Source organism: Salvelinus alpinus, chromosome 11 (assembly GCF_045679555.1).
Source record: "Salvelinus alpinus chromosome 11, SLU_Salpinus.1, whole genome shotgun sequence".
Classification (NCBI taxonomy): Eukaryota; Metazoa; Chordata; class Actinopteri; order Salmoniformes; family Salmonidae; genus Salvelinus; species Salvelinus alpinus.
In genome coordinates, this window is record NC_092096.1 from 32,426,409 (window position 1) to 32,447,704 (window position 21,296).

The window sequence follows — 21,296 nt, forward strand, 5'->3', positions numbered from 1 at the left end:
TTGAAACTCAGTTTTTCACAATTCCTGACATTTAATCCTAGTAAAAAATGTCCTGTCTTAGGTCAGTTAAGATCACCACTTTATTTTAAGAATGTGAAATGTCAGAATAATAGTAGAGAGAATGATTTATTTCAGCATTTATTATTTTCATCACACTCTCAGTGGGTCAGAAGTATACATAATTAGTATTTGGTAGCATTGCCTTTAAATGGCTTAACTTAGGTCAAACATTTCGGGTAGCCTTCCACAAGCTTCCCACAATAAGATGGGTGAATTTTGGCCCATTCCTCCTGACAGAGCTGGTGTAACTGAGTCAGGTTCATAGGACTCCTTGCCCACACACGCTTTTACAGTTCTGCCCACTGTCACGTTCTGACTTTTATTTCCTTTGTTTTGTCTTTATTTAGTATGGTCAGGGCGTGAGTTGGGGTGGGCTGTCTATGTGTGTTTTTCTATGTTGGGGTTTTGTGTTCGGCCTGGTATGATTCTCAATCAGAGGCAGCTGTCAATCATTGTCCCTGATTGAGAATCATACTTAGGGTTTCACTTTTGGTTTGTGGGTGTTTGTCTTCCGTGTCAGTGTTTGTCGCCACACGGTACTGTTTCGGTTCGTTCACATTTGTTATTTTGTTATTTGTGTAGTGTTCAGTTTATATTATTAAAACATGGACACTTACCACTCTGCGTATTGGTCCTCCGATCCTTCTCGCCTCTCCTCGTCAGATGAGGAGGAAGAGATAGACAGCCGTTACAGAAACACCCACCAACCAAGGACCAAGCAGAGTGGTAAAGGACAGCAGCAGCAGCGGCAGAAGACACAGGACTCATGGACTTGGGAGGAGATTCTGGACGGCAAGGGACCCTGGGCTCAGCCAGGGGAATATCGCCGTCCCAAAGCAGAGTTGGAGGCAGCGAAGGCAGAGAGGCGCCGGTATGAGGAGGCAGCGCGGCGACGCGGTTGGAAGCCCGAGAGTCAGCCCCAAAAATGTATTGGGGGGAGGCACACGGGGAGTGTGGCTAAGCCAGGTAGGAGACCTGAGCCAACTCCCCGTGCTTACCGTGGAGTGAGAGGGCGTCGTACTGGTCAGGCACCGTGTTATGCGGTGGAGCGCACGGTGTCCCCAGTACGCGTGCTTAGCCCAGTGCGGGCTATTCCACCTCGCCGCACTGGACGGGCTAGGTTGGGCATCGAGCCGGGTGCCATGAAGCGGGCTCAACGCATCTGGTCTCCAGTGCGTCTCCTCGGGCCGGCGTACATGGCACCAGCCTTACGCATGGTGTCCCCGGTTCGCCAGCATAGCCCAGTGCGGGCTATTCCACCTCGCCGCACTGGCAGGGCTACGGGAAACATTCAACCAGGTAAGGTTGGGCAGGCTCGGTGCTCAAGAGCTCCTGTACTCCTTCACGGACCGGTATATCCGGTGCCACCTCCACGTACCAGTCCTCCGGTGGCAGCCCCCCGCACCAGGCTGTCTCTCCGGTTTCTCTCTCCAGTTGCTCCCGCCTGTCCAGCGCTGCCAGAGCCTTCCTCTTCTCCAGCGCAGCCAGAGTCTCCCGTCTGTCCTGAGCCGCCAGAGTCTCCCGTCTGTCCTGAGCCGCCAGAGTCTCCCGTCTGTCCTGAGCCGCCAGAGTCTCCCGTCTGTCCAGCGCCATCTGAGCTGCCCGTCTGCCCAGCGCCGTCTGAGCTGCCCGTCTGCCCAGCGCCGTCTGAGCTGCACGTCTGCCCAGCGCCGTCTGAACTGCCCGTCTGCCCAGCGCCGTCTGAGCTGCCCGTCTGCCCAGCGCCGTCTGAGCTGCCCGTCTGGCCAGTCAGCCAGGACCTGCCAGAGCCGTCAGTCAGCCAGGACCTGCCAGACCGTCAGTCAGCTAGGACCTGCCTGAGCCGTCAGCCAGCCAGGATCTGACAGAGTCGTCCTTCATTCTGGAGCTGCCGGAGTCCCCCGCCTGTCCGGAGCTGCCGGAGTTGTCCTTCACTCCGGTGCTGCCGGAATCTCCCGTCCATTCGGGAACCATGGCTAGGGTTCCCAGGCCAAGGTCGGCGGCGAGGATCGCTGCTAATAAGAGGCCACGGGGGCGATTAAGGAGGCGCACTAAAACTATGGTGAAGTGGGGTCCACGTCCCACCCAGACCCTCCCCTATAGGTTCAGGTTTTGCGGCCGGAGTCCGCACCTTTGGGGGGGGGGGGTACTGTCACGTTCTGACCTTTATTTCCTTTGTTTTGTCTTTATTTAGTATGGTCAGGGCGTGAGTTGGGGTGGGCTGTCTATGTGTGTTTTTCTATGTTGGGGTTTTGTGTTCGGCCTGGTATGATTCTCAATCAGAGGCAGCTGTCAATCGTTGTCCCTGATTGAGAATCATACTTAGGCAGCCTGGGTTTCACTTTTGGTTTGTGGGTGTTTGTCTTCCGTGTCAGTGTTTGTCGCCACACGGTACTGTTTCGGTTCGTTCACATTTGTTATTTTGTTATTTGTGTAGTGTTCAGTTTATATTATTAAAACATGGACACTTACCACTCTGCGTATTGGTCCTCCGATCCTTCTCGCCTCTCCTCGTCAGATAAGGAGGAAGAGATAGACAGCCGTTACACCCACAAACTTTCTATAGGATTGAGGTCAGGGCTTTGTGATGGGCACTCCAATACCTTGACTTTGTTGTCCTTAAGCCATTTTGCCACAACTTTGGAAGTATGCTTGGGGTCATTGTCCATTTAAAGACCCATTTACGACCAAGCTTTAACTTCCTGACTGATGTCTTGAGATGTTACTTCAATATATCCACATAATTTTCCTTCCCCATGATGCCATCTATTTTGTGAAGTGCACCAGTCCCTCCTGCAGCAAAGCAACCCCACAACATGATGCTGCCACCCCCGTGCTTCACGGTTGGGATGGTGTTCTTCGGCCTGCAATCCTCCCCCTTTTTCCTCCGAACATAACGATGGTCATTATTGCCAAACAGTTCTATTTTTGTTTCATCAGGCCAGAGGACATTTCTCCAAAAGTACAATCTTTGTCCCCATGTGCAGTTGCAAACCGTAGTCTGGCTTTGTTATGGACATTTTGGAGCAGTGGCTTCTTCCTTGCTGATCGGCCTTTCAGGTTATGTCGATATAGGATTCGTTTTACTGTGGATATAGATACTTTTGTACCTTTTTCCTCCAGCATCTTCACAAGGTCCTTTGCTGTTCTGGGATTGATTTGCACTTTTCGCACCAAAGTACGTTCATCTGTAGGAGACAGAACGTGTCTTCTTCCTGAGTGGTATGACGGCTGCGTGATCCCATGGTGTTTATACTTACGTACTATTGTTTGTACAGATGAACGTGGTACCTTCAGGCTTTTGGAAATTGCTCACAAGGATGAACCAGACTTTTGGAGGTCTACAATTTTTTTCCTGATATCTTGGCTGATTTCTTTTGATTTTCCCATGATGTCAAGCAAAGAGGCACTGAGTTTGAAGGTAGGCCTTGAAATACATCCACAGGTACTGTCACGAATCCCGCCGAAGATGGTGCCTCTTCCTGTTCGGACAGCGCTCGGTGGTCGTCGTCGCCGGCCTACTAGCTGCCACCGATCCCCTTTTCTGTTTCATTTAGTTGTCTGATTTGTTGCACCTGTTTCGTGTTTAGGTTTGGTTGTGGGCTATTTAAACCCAGTTGGCCCACCGGCTTTTGTGCGGGCTTGTTTTTCTGTTTGTGGTGTTCGTTTATTATTGTGGTGTCTGTTCCTGTTCAGTTTCGTCCTGTTTGTTGGACTGGGACTTTACGCGCCCTTGTGTGTGTGGCGTGACCGTCTCTCTGGTTATTTGGAATATTAAAAATCCATGTCTTTTGGAACTACCCTGCTTTCTGCGCCTGACTCCTTCACTCACCACTTTTGAAGTCCTGACAGGTACACCTCCAATTGACTCAAATTATGTCAATTAGCCTATCAAAAGCTTCTAAAGCCATGACATAATTTTTGGGAATTTTCCAAGCTATTTCAAGGCATTGTCAACTTAGTGTGTGTAAAGTTCTGACCCACTGGAATTGTGATACAGTGAATGATAAGTGAAATAATCTGTCTGTAAACAATTGTTGGGGAAATTACTTGTGTCATGCACAAAGTAGATGTCCTAACCGACTTGCCAAATTAACAAGAATTTGTGGAGTGGTTGAAAAACGAGTTTCAATGACTCCAACCTAACTGTATGTAAACTTCAGACTTCAACTGTATATGAAAGAATTGTCTGTGTCTCGGAGGTTAACTTCTATGCTCGCTTCGAGGCAAGTAACACTGAAACATGCATGAGAGCATCAGCTGGTCCGGATGACTGTGTGATCACGCTCTCCGCAGCCGATGTGAGTAAGACCTTCAAATGGTCAAGATTCACAAGGCCGTTGGGTCAGACAGAATACAAGCACGTGTGCTCCGAACATGCGCTGACCAACTGGCAAGTTTCTTCACTGACATTTTCAACCTCTCCCTGTCTGAGTCTGTAATACCAACATCTTAAATTAAAGCAGACCACCATAGTCCCTGTGCCCAAGAACACTAAGGTAAGTTGCCTAAATGACTACCGACCCGTAGCACTCACATCTGTAGCCATGAAATGATTTGAAAGGCTGGGCATGGCTCACATCAACACCATTTTCCAAGAAACCCTAGACCAACTCCAATTTGCATACTGCACCAACAGATCCACAGATGATGCATTCTCCTTTGCACTCCACACTGCCCTATCCCACCTGGACAAAAGGAACACCTATGTGAGAATGCTATTCATTGACTACAGCTCACTGTTCAACACCATGGTGCCCTCAAAGCTCATCACTAAGCTAAGGACCCTGGGACTAAACACCTCCCTCTATAATTGGATCCTAGACTTCCTGACGGGCCGCCACCAGGTGGTAAGGGTAGGTAACAACGCCTCCGCCACGCTGATCCTCAACACGGGGGCCCCTCAGGGGTGCGTGCTCAGTCCCCTCCTGTACTTCCTGTTCACTCATGACTGCACGGCCAGGCACAACTCCAACACCATCATTGAGATGGCTGATGACACAATAGTGGTAGGCCTGATCACCGACAACGATGAGACAGCCTATAGGGAGGAGGTAAGAGATCTGACCGTGTGGTGCAAAAACAACAACCTCTCCCTCAATGTGATCAAGACTAAGGAGATGTTTGTTGACTACAGACAAAGGAGGACCGAGCACGCCCCCATCCTCATCGGCGGGGCTGTAGCGGAGCAGGTTGAGAGCTTCACGTTCCTTGGCGTCCACATCCCCAACAAACTATCATGGTCCAAGCACATCAAGACAGTTGTGAAGAGGGCATGACAAAACCTATTCACCCTCAGGAGACTGAAAATATTGGGCATGGGTACTCAGCTCCTCAAAAGGTTTTACAGCTGCACCTTCGAGAGCATCCAGATGGGTTGCATCACTGCCTGGTATGGCAAATGCTCGGCCTCCGACCGCATGGCACTACAGAGGGTAGTGCATACGGCCCAGTACATCACCGGGACCAAGCTTCCTGCCATCCAGGACCTCTATACCAGGCGGTGCGAGAGGATGGCCCTAAAAATTGTCAAAGACTCCACCCACCCTATTCATAGACTGTTCTCTCTGCTACCGCACAGCAAGCATTACCGGAGCACCAAGTCTAGGTCCAAGAGGCTTCTACCCCAAGCCATAAGACTCCTGAACAGCTAATCAAATGGCAACCCAGACTATTTACACCCCCCCCCCCCCCCCACGCTGCTGCTACTCTCTGTTATTATCTATGCATAGCCACTTTAATAACCCTACTAGCATGTACATAATTACCTCGACACCGGTGCCCCGGCACATTGACACATTGACTCTGAACTGTATATTGCCCCGCTATTGTTATTTACTGCTGCTCCTTAATTATTTGTTTTTGTTATCTCTTACTTTTTTGGGGGGTATTTTCTTAACTGCATTGTTGGTTACCTGTACATGCTGTAAGTAAGCATTTCACTGTAAGGTCTACACCTGTTGTATTCGGCGCATGTGACTGGGTGAGAGTACACAGGCAGTGTTGTACCTTTCCAGTTAAACAAAATGACAAAGAAGGGATGATAAGGTGATTTGACTACCAAAGTAGCATTGCAGTTACTCTATGGAACAGCTACATGGCATAAAATTTGATTAACCAAACATGCACGTTGAAAGTAGCACGTAAATGTATAGTTTAGGTAAATTATGTGATTGAGATTTAATTTGGATATGTCTTAATCTCAATCTATTGACTCTCACAAAATGGCTATAATATGCATAATATATGTACAAAATACACCACCACCTGGCTGCCACTGAAACAATACGTTCCAATGTCCACACTAGCATACTACTTGAAATTAAGGAATACACAGAATATTAAGCAAATAGCATTTTTTAAATCATTTAAAATGATAAATGATACTGTACGAAACTGTTACCAAAGGCTGTTAATCATATGTTTTTCATTTTTCAACTTAGTTTAAGTTTGTTTTAAAACTATAAAGGTGTGGCATTTCTAATGAATGATTTATTAGATAAAAGCACAGTGCACAATCCATTTGATGTTTTCAATGTATCAAACAAATGTATCATGTAGCTTGGAATGATGGCACACCTACCCATTTAGCAGTCCTCTTCCCTCCCCAGAGTTTGGTTGTGAGATGCGAAGGCAGGGGAAAAAGAGATGAGTTCATAGAGGTGTCTTTCTCTCCTCCCTCTCTGCTGACCAGGGAACCAGGGGTGCGTTCAGTTCGAATCAACGTTTGCTAAGTTGCGTGATGGTTTGTAATGATCGATATCTTTCCCCAAAACAGTGCTCAGAGTTCTTCAACAGCCTTTTAGGTACGTTTTCTCCAATTTCGCTGGTGTGGTGAGGTGTGGCCTGATCAATATGGGTGTGACCATCTGAAATCACAAAACTAATTCAGCACACCATACTGTACTCGCTCTCTGGGCCACAGTAATCATAACATTTTTCAACTGGTTGTTCAGTACAGTACCGTTTCCGTTGAATTCAACGTTGCACAACATTCTATCATACTGAATGCACCCCAGGTGAGGCTGAAAGTTCCGCTTTAACCCCTCCCTCCATGTATAGAAAAACACTGGCCAATAGGCGTTATGTATTTTCTCTGTTATCACAGTGGACATACATATTTTTTTTCAATACAGTACAACTAAGTTGCCTGATCAAATGTACATTTCTGTTAATGTATGAAGTTTAAATTTGTCATTATAATGTGCAGTACATTTGGGAACCACAAATCAATTCATTGTATTTGCACTGGACAAAAAAAACTGCATTGTACAGTACAATATCCACTGACCTCTGATTAATGAGATATATGTTTAAAAAAAATAAGAAAACCACCAAAGATAGAATTGTAACCTGTGTCAGTGAGTTCTCCCAGCGCCGTGCAAAGCAGGCCGCCTTCCAACAATCCAATGCAAAGTAAAGAAAAACTACATTTTTAGAGGCTGCTGGTATGTGGTACTGCATGGTTGTATAATAATAATTTGGCGGCGCTTATAGTTGTCCTGTTACACACTTGTATGAGTATGTAATGGAAATTTGTTTCCCAACATGCATGTGTTTTTTGCATATTCCCAAGGCTGGCAGTCTAATGCCCAAATGTGTAAACAAAATAATGTTGTCACGTTCGTCATACGAAGGAGACCAAAGCGCAGCGTGATGTGAATACATCTTCTTTAATGACAACGAAGAACAATAAACAAACTAATACAAAACAACAAAATGAACGCGAATGCTATAAACAACGAGTGCAGACATGCAACATCACATAGACAATAACCCACAAACCAAACTGGAAAATGGCAACCTAAATAGGATCCCCAATCAGAGACAACGATAAACAACCGCCTCTGATTGGGAACCAATCCAGGCCACCATAGACCTACATAATGCCTAGACTACACACACACACCTAGACATACCAAAACCCTAGACAAGACAAAAACACACATACCACCCTCGTCACACCCTGACCTAACCAAAATAATAAAGAAAACAAAGATAACTAAGGTCAGGGCGTGACAAATGTACTGTAATTCTGGATGTGTAAAATCCCAGTGCTACCAGTGGTCAGGATCTGATTTTAGTACTTGTGCTTAGATAAATGCATTTGCTAAATAACTGTTACGCTCGTCGATGTAATGATCGGACCAAGGTGCAGCGTGGTAGGCATACATCATACATTTATTAAATGAACACCAAAAAAACAAGATAAACGACACGTAAAGTTTTGTAGCGCTAACACAGCAACTATACAAAAACAAGATCCCACAAACTAAGGTGGAAAAAAGGCTGCCGAAGTATGATCCCCAATCAGAGACAGCGATAGACAGCTGCCTCTGATTGGGAACCATACCCGGCCAACAAAGAAATAGAAAACCTAGATTGCCCACCCTAGTCACACCCTGACCTAACCAAATAGAGAATAAAACGGCTCTCTAAGGTCAGGGCGTGACAATAACTACCTGGTAAATAAAATGTGGGATGTCAAATACTTTTAACCTTTGCTAAATGATGCATGGTGTCTGGTTAACTTCTTGTCAATATGGGGGCGCTGTTTTCACTTTGTAAAAATTCGTTCCCAAATTAAACTGCCTCGTACTCAATTCTTGCTCGTACAATATGCATATTATTATTACTATTGGATAGAAAACACTCTCTAGTTTCTAAAACCGTTTGAATTATATCTGTGAGTAAAACAGAACTCAACTTCCTGTCAGGAAGTGAGAAATCTGAAATCGGGCACTCTGTTCCAGGGTCAGTTTATTAATTTGCATGTAATCTATGAGTCGACATGCACTGCATACGATTTCCCCTAGATGTCAGTAAGCAGTGAGAATTGGAATGGGGTTGCTAGGCAGATCTGAGGCCGTATAAAAGCTCTTGGAACCGGGGGTGCACTCTTTTCAACGTTCGTCATGACGCAAGACAGACCTCAGGATGTCATTCTGAAAAGCTCTCGTTATAGGCCTTAGATATATCCGGCTCTGATTTTATTCGATATAGGTGTTAAAAACATCATAATGTAGTTATTTTAAACCGAGTTATATCAGTTTATATCAGTATATTGCGATTTTCTGAATTTTCTTTGTGCTGCGTTATGAAGAGTTGGACACGTCTGGGCCACATAGCTAATGTTTGCTGCTAATTCCTAAGTTGAAGATGACAATCTACAACCGAGCAACGATGATTCTGGACAAAGGACAACTTGCACAAGATTCTGATGGAAGCTCATCAAAAAGTAAGAACTATTTATGATGTTAATTCGTTGTTCTGTTGAAAAATGTTACACTACTATTCCGCCATTAATTTCGGTGCGGTATCGCTTTAACGCACGCTGTATGTCGTAGTAACGTTAATTTTAAAAATCTAACACAGCGGTTGCATTAAGAACTAATGTATCTTTAATTTGCTGTCCAACCTGTATTTTTTAGTCAAGTTTATGATTAGTTATTGATTAGATTAGGTGCCTCTCCCAAGATTTCTCCCGACATTTTGTTGGCAGCTTGGCTACTATTCTCATTGTATAACCACGATTTGTGACGCTAAATATGCACATTTTTGAAAAAACAATATATGTATTGTGTAATATGATGTTATAGGACTGTCATCTGATGAAGTTTTGAGAAGGTTAGTGAAAATTTTTACATCTTTTGCTGGTTTATTCGCTATCGCTACTGTTGGCTTGAATCAATGCTGCTGTGTGGTTGGCTATTGTAGTAAGCTAAGATAATGCTAAATTGTCTTTTCGCTGTAAAACACTTAAAAAAACTGAAATATTGGCTGGATTCACAAGATCTTTGTCTTTCATTTGCTGTACGCTGTGTATTTTTCATAAATGTTTTATGATGAGTATTTAGGTAATTCACGTTGCTCTCTGTAGTTATTCTAGTTGCTTTGGTGAGAGTTGTGATGGTGGCTGCAATGTAAAACTATGATTTATACCTGAAATATGCACATTTTTCGAACAAAACATATGCTATACAATAAATATGTTATCAGACTGTCATCTGATGAAGTTGTTTCTTGGTTAGTGACTATTTATATCTTTATTTGGTCGAATTTGTGATAGCTACCTATGCAGGAAAAAAATGGTGGGGGAAAAAAGTTGTGTCTTTTGCTATGGTGGTTAGCTAATAGAAATACATATTGTGTCTTCCCTGTAAAACATTTTAAAAATCAGAAATGATGGCTGGATTCACAAGATGTGTATCTTTCATTTGGTGTCTTGGACTTGTGATTTCATGAACATTTTATTATATGATATCCCTGTCGCTTTAGGCTAGGCTATGCTAGTCAGCTTTTTTGATGGGGGGGATCCCGGATCCGGGTTTGTGACTCGTTAGAGTTAATCAAGTTGTTTAATGTATAACAGCAATCAACTACATGAATAAGGGCAAGAACCCCACACCCCTCCCCTGCTATCCATGAGCCTGTGTTTATGAGTGTAATAGCTGACACAGTCAACACACCATGACACCAGGGAAAACTCTAATGATATCCAAAATGTTGCTTAGGTTCATAACGTGGATACTGTCATTCTGTCACACCCACAACAGTCTGTCTGTCTCCATCTTTACAGTTCTCTGAACGATGCCACCTGGAAGTGGGCACATCGTTTTACAGTGTTCATTCTTAAATAAAATATGTTTGATTAATGCCTTCATCTCACCATTCTTGCTGTAGGGTGAATATAATGGTAATACTGGTCACTAATCAAACATATTTTATTTAAGAATGTTGATAGTTACATTCAAAAGTGAGTGTGTAACATCCTTATGAAGACTTTAACTCTCTGAAGGTTGTCACCATACATATTTTAACTACAAACTTGAAAATCCTCTTCTCTTCACTAATCAAATTGCCCAACAAGCTTTATTATCACAATACATCCAAACACCAACAAAACATTTACAATATAATATTATGTTACAATAATAAAACATTTTAAAATCTAGCCTAATATAAATATACTTCCTATTTCATGAAAGCTAACTTTCATAACTTCAATAACGTAAACAAAATATTATTTAAAAATCTTATTTAATATATTATTTATAATGGTCTATTTTAGTTTCCTTGGACCTTCCATCCCTCTCCTGTTGCATCATCATGGCTGGTCCTCTTCATCCAGATCCACACTGACCTAAGAAAACATACACAACAGTACAAAGACTCTCACTGGAATTAGTTCATGAACACCTTACTTCATTTCCATACTGTCAATGGGATGCAAAACCTAACAACACACTGTACAAGGGACTCTGAACAACAGACTAAACATGAGGAGGGTCTTTTACATAAATGTGGAACAAAAAGTGTGTACATTCTTCAGGGCTTCCAAGTTCAACTGTTTTGAGAAAAACGTCTCCATTCAGCAGTTCTCTCCAGCGTAGGACTAGGATGAAGTTCCCGTTCTTAGCAAACTCCTTTCTGATCTATGAGATCAAAGCCAGCAGCCCTCCTATTTTAATCGAGCATTTCAGTTTATTAATATGGTCAATAGGAATATAAACTTGAGATCATATGAGAAGAGTGCAATGAGTGAGCATGACATTGATTTCTGATGTGGGAGATGTAGAACTACTGTACCTGCTCCAACATCTGTTCCTTTACCACTGGGTCATTGAGGTCAGCTCCTGTGTTAGATTTCAGAGACATCCTTACAATGGTCTGCTTCATTCTCTTTTCTAGATGGACATAGAAATGGTAAGATGAGACAGCCACTCAAATGAGATTCAGTTTATTTCCAAAAAAGCTTTTCTTCCAATGTCCTTTAAAGGCTGTACATTTCTTTGGAACTGTGTAGTAGCAAGTGTCTGTGTTCTAAGTTTATCAGTATGGAAATATTATCCGATATTAGAAACCACATGAGCACATATATTTGCATTAATCCCTGGTAAGGGTGGGGAGAGAGAGGTGGCATCTGACAGTAGTGTTGTCTCCATGAAGCGTCAATGTTTCCGGCATCTGACAGTGCTTGTTCAAGTGGGACCCTATTGTGGCTAAAATGTCACCCCTAAACCTGTCTTACAGATATAACCCCAATAGGACAGCAGTCTTGTGGCCTGTCTAGTCTAACGGTAATGCCACATCCTCTGGAACACGTCTATGGTGTCAGCGTAGGTTTGAATCTGGTCTAGTGCCCATTGATGCAACCTCTGTCTATCTTTCCCTACTGTCATACTTTCTTTCTGTTTAAAAAATATATATACACTGCTCAAAAAAATAAAGGGAACACAATGTAACTCCAAGTCAATCACACTTCTGTGAAATCAAGCTGTCCACTTAGGAAGCAACACTGATTGACAATAAATTTCACATGCTGTTGTGCAAATGGAATAGACAACAGGTGGAAATTATAGGCAATTAGCAAGACACCCCCAATAAAGGAGTGGTTCTGCAGGTGGTGACCACAGACCACTTCTCAGTTCCTATGCTTCCTGGCTGATGTTTTGGTCATTTTTGAATGCTGGCGGTGCTTTCACTCTAGTGGTAGCATGAGACTGAGTCTACAACCCACACAAGTGGCTCAGGTAGTGCAGCTCATCCAGGATGGCACATCAATGCGAGCTGTGGCAAGAAGGTTTGCTGTGTCTGTCAGCGTAGTGTCCAGAGCATGGAGGCGCTACCAGGAGACAGGCCAGTACATCAGGAGACACGGAGGAGGCCGTAGGAGGGCAACAACCCAGCAGCAGGACCGCTACCTCCACCTTTGTGCAAGGAGGAGCAGGAGGAGCACTGCCAGAGCCCTGCAAAATGACCTCCAGCAGGCCACAAATGTGCATGTGTCTGCTCAAACGGTCAGAAACAGACTCCATGAGGGTGGTATGAGGGCCCGACGTCCACAGGTGGGGGTTGTACTTACAGCCCAACACCGTGCAGGACGTTTGGCATTTGCCAGAGAACACCAAGATTGGCAAATTCGCCACTGGCGCCCTGTGCTCTTCACAGATGAAAGCAGGTTCACACTGAGCACATGTGACAGACGTGACAGTCTGGAGACGCAGTGGAGAACGTTCTGCTGCCTGCAACATCCTCCAGCATGACCGGTTTGGCGGTGGGTCAGTCATGGTGTGGCATTTCTTTGGGGGGCCGCACAGCCCTCCATGGGCTCGCCAGAGGTAGCCTGACTGCCATTAGGTACCGAGATGAGATCCTCAGACCCCTTGTGAGACCATATGCTGGTGCGGTTGGCCCTGGGTTCCTCCTAATGCAAGACAATGCTAGACCTCATGTGGCTGGAGTGTGTCAGCAGTTCCTGCAAGAGGAAGGCATTGATGCTATGGACTGGCTTGCCCGTTCCCCAGACCTGAATCCAATTGAGCACATCTGGGACATCATGTCTCGCTCCATCCACCAACGCCACGTTGCACCACAGACTGTCCAGGAGTTGGCGGATGCTTTAGTCCAGGTCTGGGAGGAGATCCCTCAGGAGACCATCCGCCACCTCATCAGGAGCATGCCCAGGCGTTGTAGGGAGGTCATATAGGCACGTGGAGGCCACACACACTACTGAGCCTCATTTTGACTTGTTTTAAGGACATTACATCAAAGTTGGATCAGCCTGTAGTGTGGTTTTCCACTTTAATTTTGAGTGTGACTCCAAATCCAGACCTCCATGGGTTGATAAATTTGATTTCCATTGATAATTTTTGTGTGATTTTGTTGTCAGCACATTCAACTATGTAAAGAAGAAGTATTTAATAAGAATAGTTCATTCATTCAGATCTAGGATGTGTTATTTTAGTGTTCCCTTTATTTTTTTGAGCAGTGTACATTGTCACGCCCGCTCCAGCTCTCCCTCTCTGGCGCTCGAGGGCACCAGGCTGCCCTTTATTACACACACCTGTCACCATCATTACGCGCAGCTGCGCTATATTGGACTCACCTGGACTCCATTACCTTGTTGATTACCCCCTCTATATCTGTGTGCTCCTCCATTTGTTCCCTGTGTCAGCATTAATGTTATTATGTGTTCATGTCAAGACGCTGTCCTGTTCCATGTCCGTTGCTAATTAAATGTTCATTCCTTTAACTTGCTTCTCGTCTCCATCGTCGATCCTCACAGAATGCTGACACCACTAAAAGAAGCATCGGGGTTTTTTGTTTTGGTTGGTGACGTCGGGTCAGAGTGCTGTCGCCGAGGGAACTGGGGGTGCATCGGGCTTCCACGCCTTAGCTGGCTCAAGAGGTATTTTTGCCTCGGTGGGCTTGGCAGGTGCCTCCCCACGTCATGCTTAAGCTGCCCATCAGGCTCCCACTCCTCAGCCGGTTCGTCATTCCCCCCTTGCCTCGGCCGGCTCTCCAGTCTCCCACACCTCTGCCGGTTCGTCGGGCTTCTACACACCAGCTGGCTTGTCCAGCACCCATGCCTCGGCCGGCCCGTCAGGCTCGCCCAGGTGGGACGCCTGGTGGCGCCCCTAGAGGGGGGGTGGTACTGTCACGCCTGCTCCCGCTCTCCCTCTCTGGCGCTCGAGGGTGCCAGTCTGCCCTTTACATGCAGCTGCACTACCTTGGACTCACCTGGACTCCATTACCTTGTTGATTACCCCTTTTATATCTGTGTGCTCCTCCGTTTGTTCGCTGTGTAGGCATTAATGTTAATGTCCAGACGCTGTCCTGTCCTGTTCCATGTCCGTTGCTAATTAAATGTTTACTCCCTATCTGCTTCTCGTCTCCAGCGTCGGTCCTCACATACGTAAAATATAAAAAGAGGATAGTCTTACTTCCAGTGCAAAGGAACGATCTCTTCTGAGAGCAGTCTCTATTGTCCAGGGAGGAGTGTTCAGTCTGTCCATGGCTCTTACGTGTCAGAGAGCCGCAGTTACTACCACACAGTTGAGGCTGAATGTCAGTGCTCAATATTACAATATTAGATTGATTTACACTTAAGCATATAGTATATAAGCATAAACACTCACATGGGTCGACTGCTTGGGTGTCACTGAAGAATTCATTCAAGGACTGCTGGCTAAAGAAGAGGTCAGGAGTGTGGTGTATTGAGAAATGTATTATGTGTTAACGAGTTTAGATTTAAAATGGTTGCAAATAGCCAATGGGATTTGTATGCAGGGGTTGAGTTATTTGAATTAACAATTGACAATGGGGTTTCCGTTCTTGCATTGAAGTGATTCGATTACTAGAAGCAAGTGCGGTAAAAGTTCAATGATGTATGGGAGAGTTTGGCGGAAGACACTGTAGAGAGTAGTGGACTGTAATGTGTTAAGGAGAACATTAAATGTGTTCCGTTTATTATAAGTACACTTCGGAGTCTTCAGTAAAAGAACCCAGCATCTTAGGGTGGTTTGAAAATGGCGCCGGAAGAAATGGCAGCAGTTTTACGGGCGCCCAACCAATTGTGCTGTGTTTTTTTTCGCGTTATTTGTAACTTATTTTGTACATAATGTTTCTGCAACCAAATCTTACGGAAAAAAGAGCTTCTGGATATCAGGACAGCGATCACTCACCTCGGATTAGACAAAGATATTTTCTTCAACAAGCAAGACACACAGGACATTCTCCAAACACCTGACATTGTCACGCCCTGGCCTTAGTTATCTTTGTTTTCTTTAATATTTTAGTTAGGTCAGGGTGTGACATGGGGGATGTATGTGTTTTTGTATTGTCTAGGGTTTTTTGTATGTTTATGGGGGCAGTGTCTAGTATAGGTGTTTGTATGTCTATGGCTGCCTAGATTGGTTCTCAATTAGAGGCAGCTGTTGATCATTGTCTCTGATTGAGAACCATATTTAGGCAGCCATATTCATAGGGTATTTCGTGGGTTATTGTCTATGTTAGTTGCCTGTGTCTGCACTATTTGTTTATAGCGTCACGTTCGTTCGTTTGTTGTTTTTGTAGTTTGTAAAGTGTGTTCTTTGTTTCGTGTTATTAAACGAGAAAATATGTATTCACTTCACGCTGCGCCTTGGTCCTCTCTCTCACAATACGACGATCGTGACAGAATAACCCACCAAACCAGGACCAAGCAGCGTGGTAAGCGGCAGCAGCAGCAGGAGCAGCGAACACAGGATTCATGGACTTGGGAAGAAATACTGGACGGTAAGGGACCCTGGGCACAACCGGGAGAATATCGCCGCCCTCGTGAAGAGCTGGAGGCAGCTAAAGCCGAGAGGCGGCGGTATGAGGAGGCAGCACGGAAGCAAGGCTGGAAGCCTGAGAGTCAGCCCCAAAAATTTCTTGGAGGGGGGCTACAAGGGAGTGTGGCGAAGTCAGGTAGGAGACCTGCGCCAACTCCCCGAGCTTACCGTGGAGAGCGAAAGTACGGGCAGACACCGTGTTATGCGGTAAAGCCCACGGTGTCTCCTGTACGTGTGCATAGCCCGGTGCGGTACATTCCAGCTCCACGTATCGGCCGGGCTAGATTGAGCATTGAGCCAGGTGCCATGAAGCCGGCTCAACGCGTCTGGTCTCCAGTGCGTCTCCTCGGGCCGGCATACATGGCACCAGCCTTACGCATGGTGTCCCCGGTTCTCCAACACAGCCCAGTGCGGGTTATTCCACCTCCCCGCACTGGTCGGGCTACGGGGAGCATTCAACCAGGTAAGGTTGGGCAGGCTCGGTGCTCAAGGGAGCCAGTACGCCTGCACGGTCCGGTATATCCGGCACCACCTTCAAGCCCCAGCCCAGTACCACCAGTGCCTACACCACGCACCAGGCTTCCAGTGCGTCTCCAGAGCCCTGTTCCTCCTCCACGCACTCGCCCTATGGTGCGTGTCTCCAGCCCGGTACCACCAGTTCCGGAACCACGCACCAAGCCTCCTGTGCGTCTCCAGAGCCCTGTGCGTCCTGTTGCTGCTCCCCGCACTAGCCTTGAGGTGCGTGTCCTTAGCCCGGTACCACCAGTTCCGGCACCACGCACCAGGCCTACTGTGCGCCTCAGCCGGCCAGAGTCTGCCGTCTGCCCAGCGCCGTCTGCCCAGCGCCGTCTGCGCTGTCCGTCTGCCCAGCGTCGCCTGCACTGCCCGTCTGCCCAAGGCCGTCTGAGCTGTCTGTCTGCCAAGCGCCGCATGCGCTGCCTGTCTGCCCAGCACCGTCTGAGCTGCCCGTCTGTCCTGAGCCTTCAAAGCCGCCCGTCTGTCCTGAGCCTTCAAAGCCGTCCGTCTGTCAGCCAGCATCTGCCAGAGCCGTCAGTCAGCCAGGAGCCGCCCCCCAGTCAGGAGCTGCCAGAGCCGCCCGTCAGTCATGAGCTGCCCCTCAGTCCGGAGCTGCCCCTCCGTCCAGTGGCGCCCTGGCCTTAGTTATCTTTGTTTTCTTTATTATTTTAGTTAGGTCAGGGTGTGACATGGGGGATGTATGTGTTTTTGTATTGTCTAGGGTTTTTTGTATGTTTATGGGGGCAGTGTCTAGTATAGGTGTTTGTATGTCTATGGCTGCCTAGATTGGTTCTCAATTAGAGGCAGCTGTTGATCATTGTCTCTGATAAGAGAACCATATTTAGGCAGCCATATTCATAGGGTATTTCGTGGGTTATTGTCTATGTTAGTTGCCTGTGTCTGCACTATTTGTTTATAGCGTCACGTTCGTTCATTTGTTGTTTTTGTAGTTTGTAAAGTGTGTTCTTCGTTTCGTGTTATTAAACGAGAAAATATGTATTCACTTCACGCTGCGCCTTGGTCCTCTCTCTCACAATACGACGATCGTGACAGACATGGCCAACATCCCCGTTATTTGCAAGAGGAAGAAACGCAGGTACAGGGGACACAGAGCGGGATGCCTCGTGAGGACCCGCAGAAGCTGCCGTTACCGTCAATATTACTTGCCAACGTGCAATCATTGGACAATAAATTAGACGAGGTACGATCACGAATATCCTACCAACGGGACATCAAACACTGTAATATCCAATGATTCATGGAATCGTGGCTGAATGACGACATGGATATTCAGCTAGCGGGACATACGCTGCACCGGCAAGATAGAACAGCACACTCCGGTAAGACAAGGGGGGGTGCACGAAATCTGAGGAAGTCTCTAGATTTTGCTCGCCTGAAGTAGAGTATATTGTGATAAATTGCAGGTCACACTACTTGCCTAGAGAGTTTTCAGCTATACTTTTCATGGCTGTTTAGTTAACACCACAGACAGATGCTGGCACAAAGAACACACTCAGTCAGCTGTATAAGGAAATAAGCAAACAGGAAACCACTCACCCAGAGGTGGCGCTCCTAGTGGCCGGAGACTTTAATGCAGGGAAACTTAAATCAGATATACCAAATTTCTACCAACATGTTAAATGTGCAACCAGAGGGGAAACATTCTAGATCACCTGTACTCCACACACAGAGACGCGTACAAAGCTCTCCCTCGCCCTCCATTTGGTAAATCCGACCACAATTCTATCCTCCTGATTCCTGCTTATAAGCAAAAATTAAAGCAGGAAGCACCAGTGACTCGGTCTATAAAAAAGTGGTCAGATGAAGCAGATGCTAAACTACTGGACTATTTTGCTATCACAGACTGGAACATGTTCTGGGATTCCTTCCATGGCATTGAGGAGTACACCACATCAGTCACTGGCATTATCAATAGGTGCATCGAGGATGTTGTCCCCACAGTGACTGTACGTACATACCCCAACCAGAAGCCATGGATTACAGGCAACATTCACACTGAGCTAAAGGGCAGAGCTGCCGCTTTCAAGGTGCGGGACTCTAACCCGGAGATTTACAAGAAATTCTGCTATGCCCTGTGACGAACCATCAAACAGTCAAAGCTTCAATTAAGAGCTAAGATTGAATCATACTACACTGGCTCCGACGCTCGTCTTATGTGGCAGGGCTTGCAAACTATTACAGACTACAAAGGGAAGCACAGCCGCAAGCTGTCCAGTGACACGAGCCTACCAGACGAGCTAAATCACTTCTATGCTCGCTTCGAGGCAAGCAATACTGAGGCATGCATGAGAGCATCAGCTGTTCCGGACGACTGTGTGATCACGCTCTCCATAGCCAACGTGAGTAAGACCTTTAAACAGGTCAACATACACAAGGCTGCGGGGCCAGACGGATTACCAGGACGTGTGCTCCGGGCATGTGCTGACCAACTGGCAGGTGTCTTCACTGACATTTTCAACATGTCTCTGATTGAGTCTGTAATACCAACATGTTTCAAGCAGACCACCATAGTCCCTGTGCCCAAGAACACAAAGGCAACGTGCCTAAATGACTACAGACCCGTAGCACTCACGTCCATAGCCATGAAGTGCTTTGAAAGGCTGGTAATGGCTCACATCAACATCATTATCCCAGAAACCCTAGACCCACTCCAATTTGCATACCGCCCCAACAAATCCACAGATGATGCAATCTCTATTGCACTCCACACTGCCCTTTCCCACCTGGACAAAAGGAACACTTATGTGAGAATGCTATTCATTGACTACAGCTCAGCGTTCAACACCACAGTACCCTCAAAGCTCATCACTAAGCTAAGGATCCTGGGACTAAACACCTCCCTCTGCAACTGGATCCTGGACTTCCTGACGGGCCGCCCCCAGGTGGTGAGGGTAGGTAGCAACACATCTGCCACACTGATCCTCAACACTGGAGCCCCCCAGGGGTGCATGCTCATTCCCCTCCTGTGCTCCCTGTTCACCCACGACTGCATGGCCAGTTAAGACTCCAACACCATCATTAAGTTTGCAGACAACACAACAGTGGTAGGCATGATCACCGACAATGACGAGACAGCCTATAGGGAAGAGGTCAGAGACCTGGCCGGGTGGTGCCAGATTAACAACCTGTCCCTCAACGTAACCAAGACTAAGGAGATGATTGTGGACTACAGGAAAAGAAGGACCGAGCACACCCCCATTCTCATCAACGGGGCTGTAGTGGAACAGGTTGAGAGCTTCAAGTTCCTTGGTGTCCACATCACCAACAAACTAGAATTGTCCAAACACACCAAGACAGTCGTGAAGAGGGCACGACAAAGCCTATTCCCCCTCAGGAAACTAAAAAGATTTGGCATGGGTCCTGAGATCCTCAAAATGTTCTACAGCTGCAACATCGAGAGCATGCAGCTGGTTGCATCACTGCCTGGTACGGCATTTGCTCGGCCTCTGACCGCAAGGCACTACAGAGGGTAGTGCGTACGGCCCAGTACATCACTGGGGCTAAGCTGCAAGCCATCCAGGACCTCTACACCAGGCGGTGTCAGAGGAAGGCCCTAAAAACTGTCAAAGACCCCAGCCACCCCAGTCATAGACTGTTCTCTCTACTGCCTCATGGCAAGCGGTACCGGAGTGCCAAGTCTAGGACAAAAAGGCGTCTCAACAGTTTTTTACCTCCTGAACAGGTAATCAAATGACTACCCAGACTATTAGCATTGTGACTATTTGCACTATTTGCACCCTTCTTTTACTCTGCTGCTACTCTCTGTTTATCATATATGCACAGTCACTTTAACTATACATTCATGTACATATGTACATACTACCTCAATTGGCCTGACCAACCAGTGCTCCCGCACATTGGCAACCGGGCTATCTGCATTGTGTCTCGCCACCCACCACCCGCCAAAAACCCTTTTTGCCAACCACTGTCTTTTTACTGTTGTTTTTATTTCTTTACTTACCTATTGTTCACCTAATACCTTTTTTGCACTATTGGTTAGAGCTTGTAAGTAAGCATTTCACTGTAAGGTCTACACCTGTTGTATTCGGAGCACGTGACAAATACACTTTGATTTGATTTGCAACACGGGGCTGTACATGGGGGAAACGGATTTGAGCTTATGGTTTAGAGAGCAGTGTTGCATAAATATAGTCCATCAGTATAATTGTATGTCAACATTACAGATGTCACAGACATCTCTCCCCCTGAAAATCTAATGGCAGTATAAGGTCAAAAGTTGTTTTTTTAGATGTCAGGTTTATTGTTGCTGACAGTTGAGATGGAATCATTCAGTCCTGCTTGAAATATTAACAAAGTCGATTTAGTCTAGACATCATTGAACATCTCTCAAATCTTAGGGTTGGATTATAACCATTTTAATTGCTTTTGATTCATTGCTCAATGCACTTTCTATGAATGAAATTCCACACTGATCAAATGCTGAATGGATGTTTATTCGGTTGGGTTCTGAGAATATGAAATATACTTATTCATGTCACTGAGGGAGTGCTGAGGTTTAGAGCGTCTACACCAGAAGTTAATGGTTATAGGAGGAAGGTATATAGTGTGTGCAATTAAGCTTGGAATGTGTTGAGTGCAGGGAAGCGATTACATGTGGCAGGC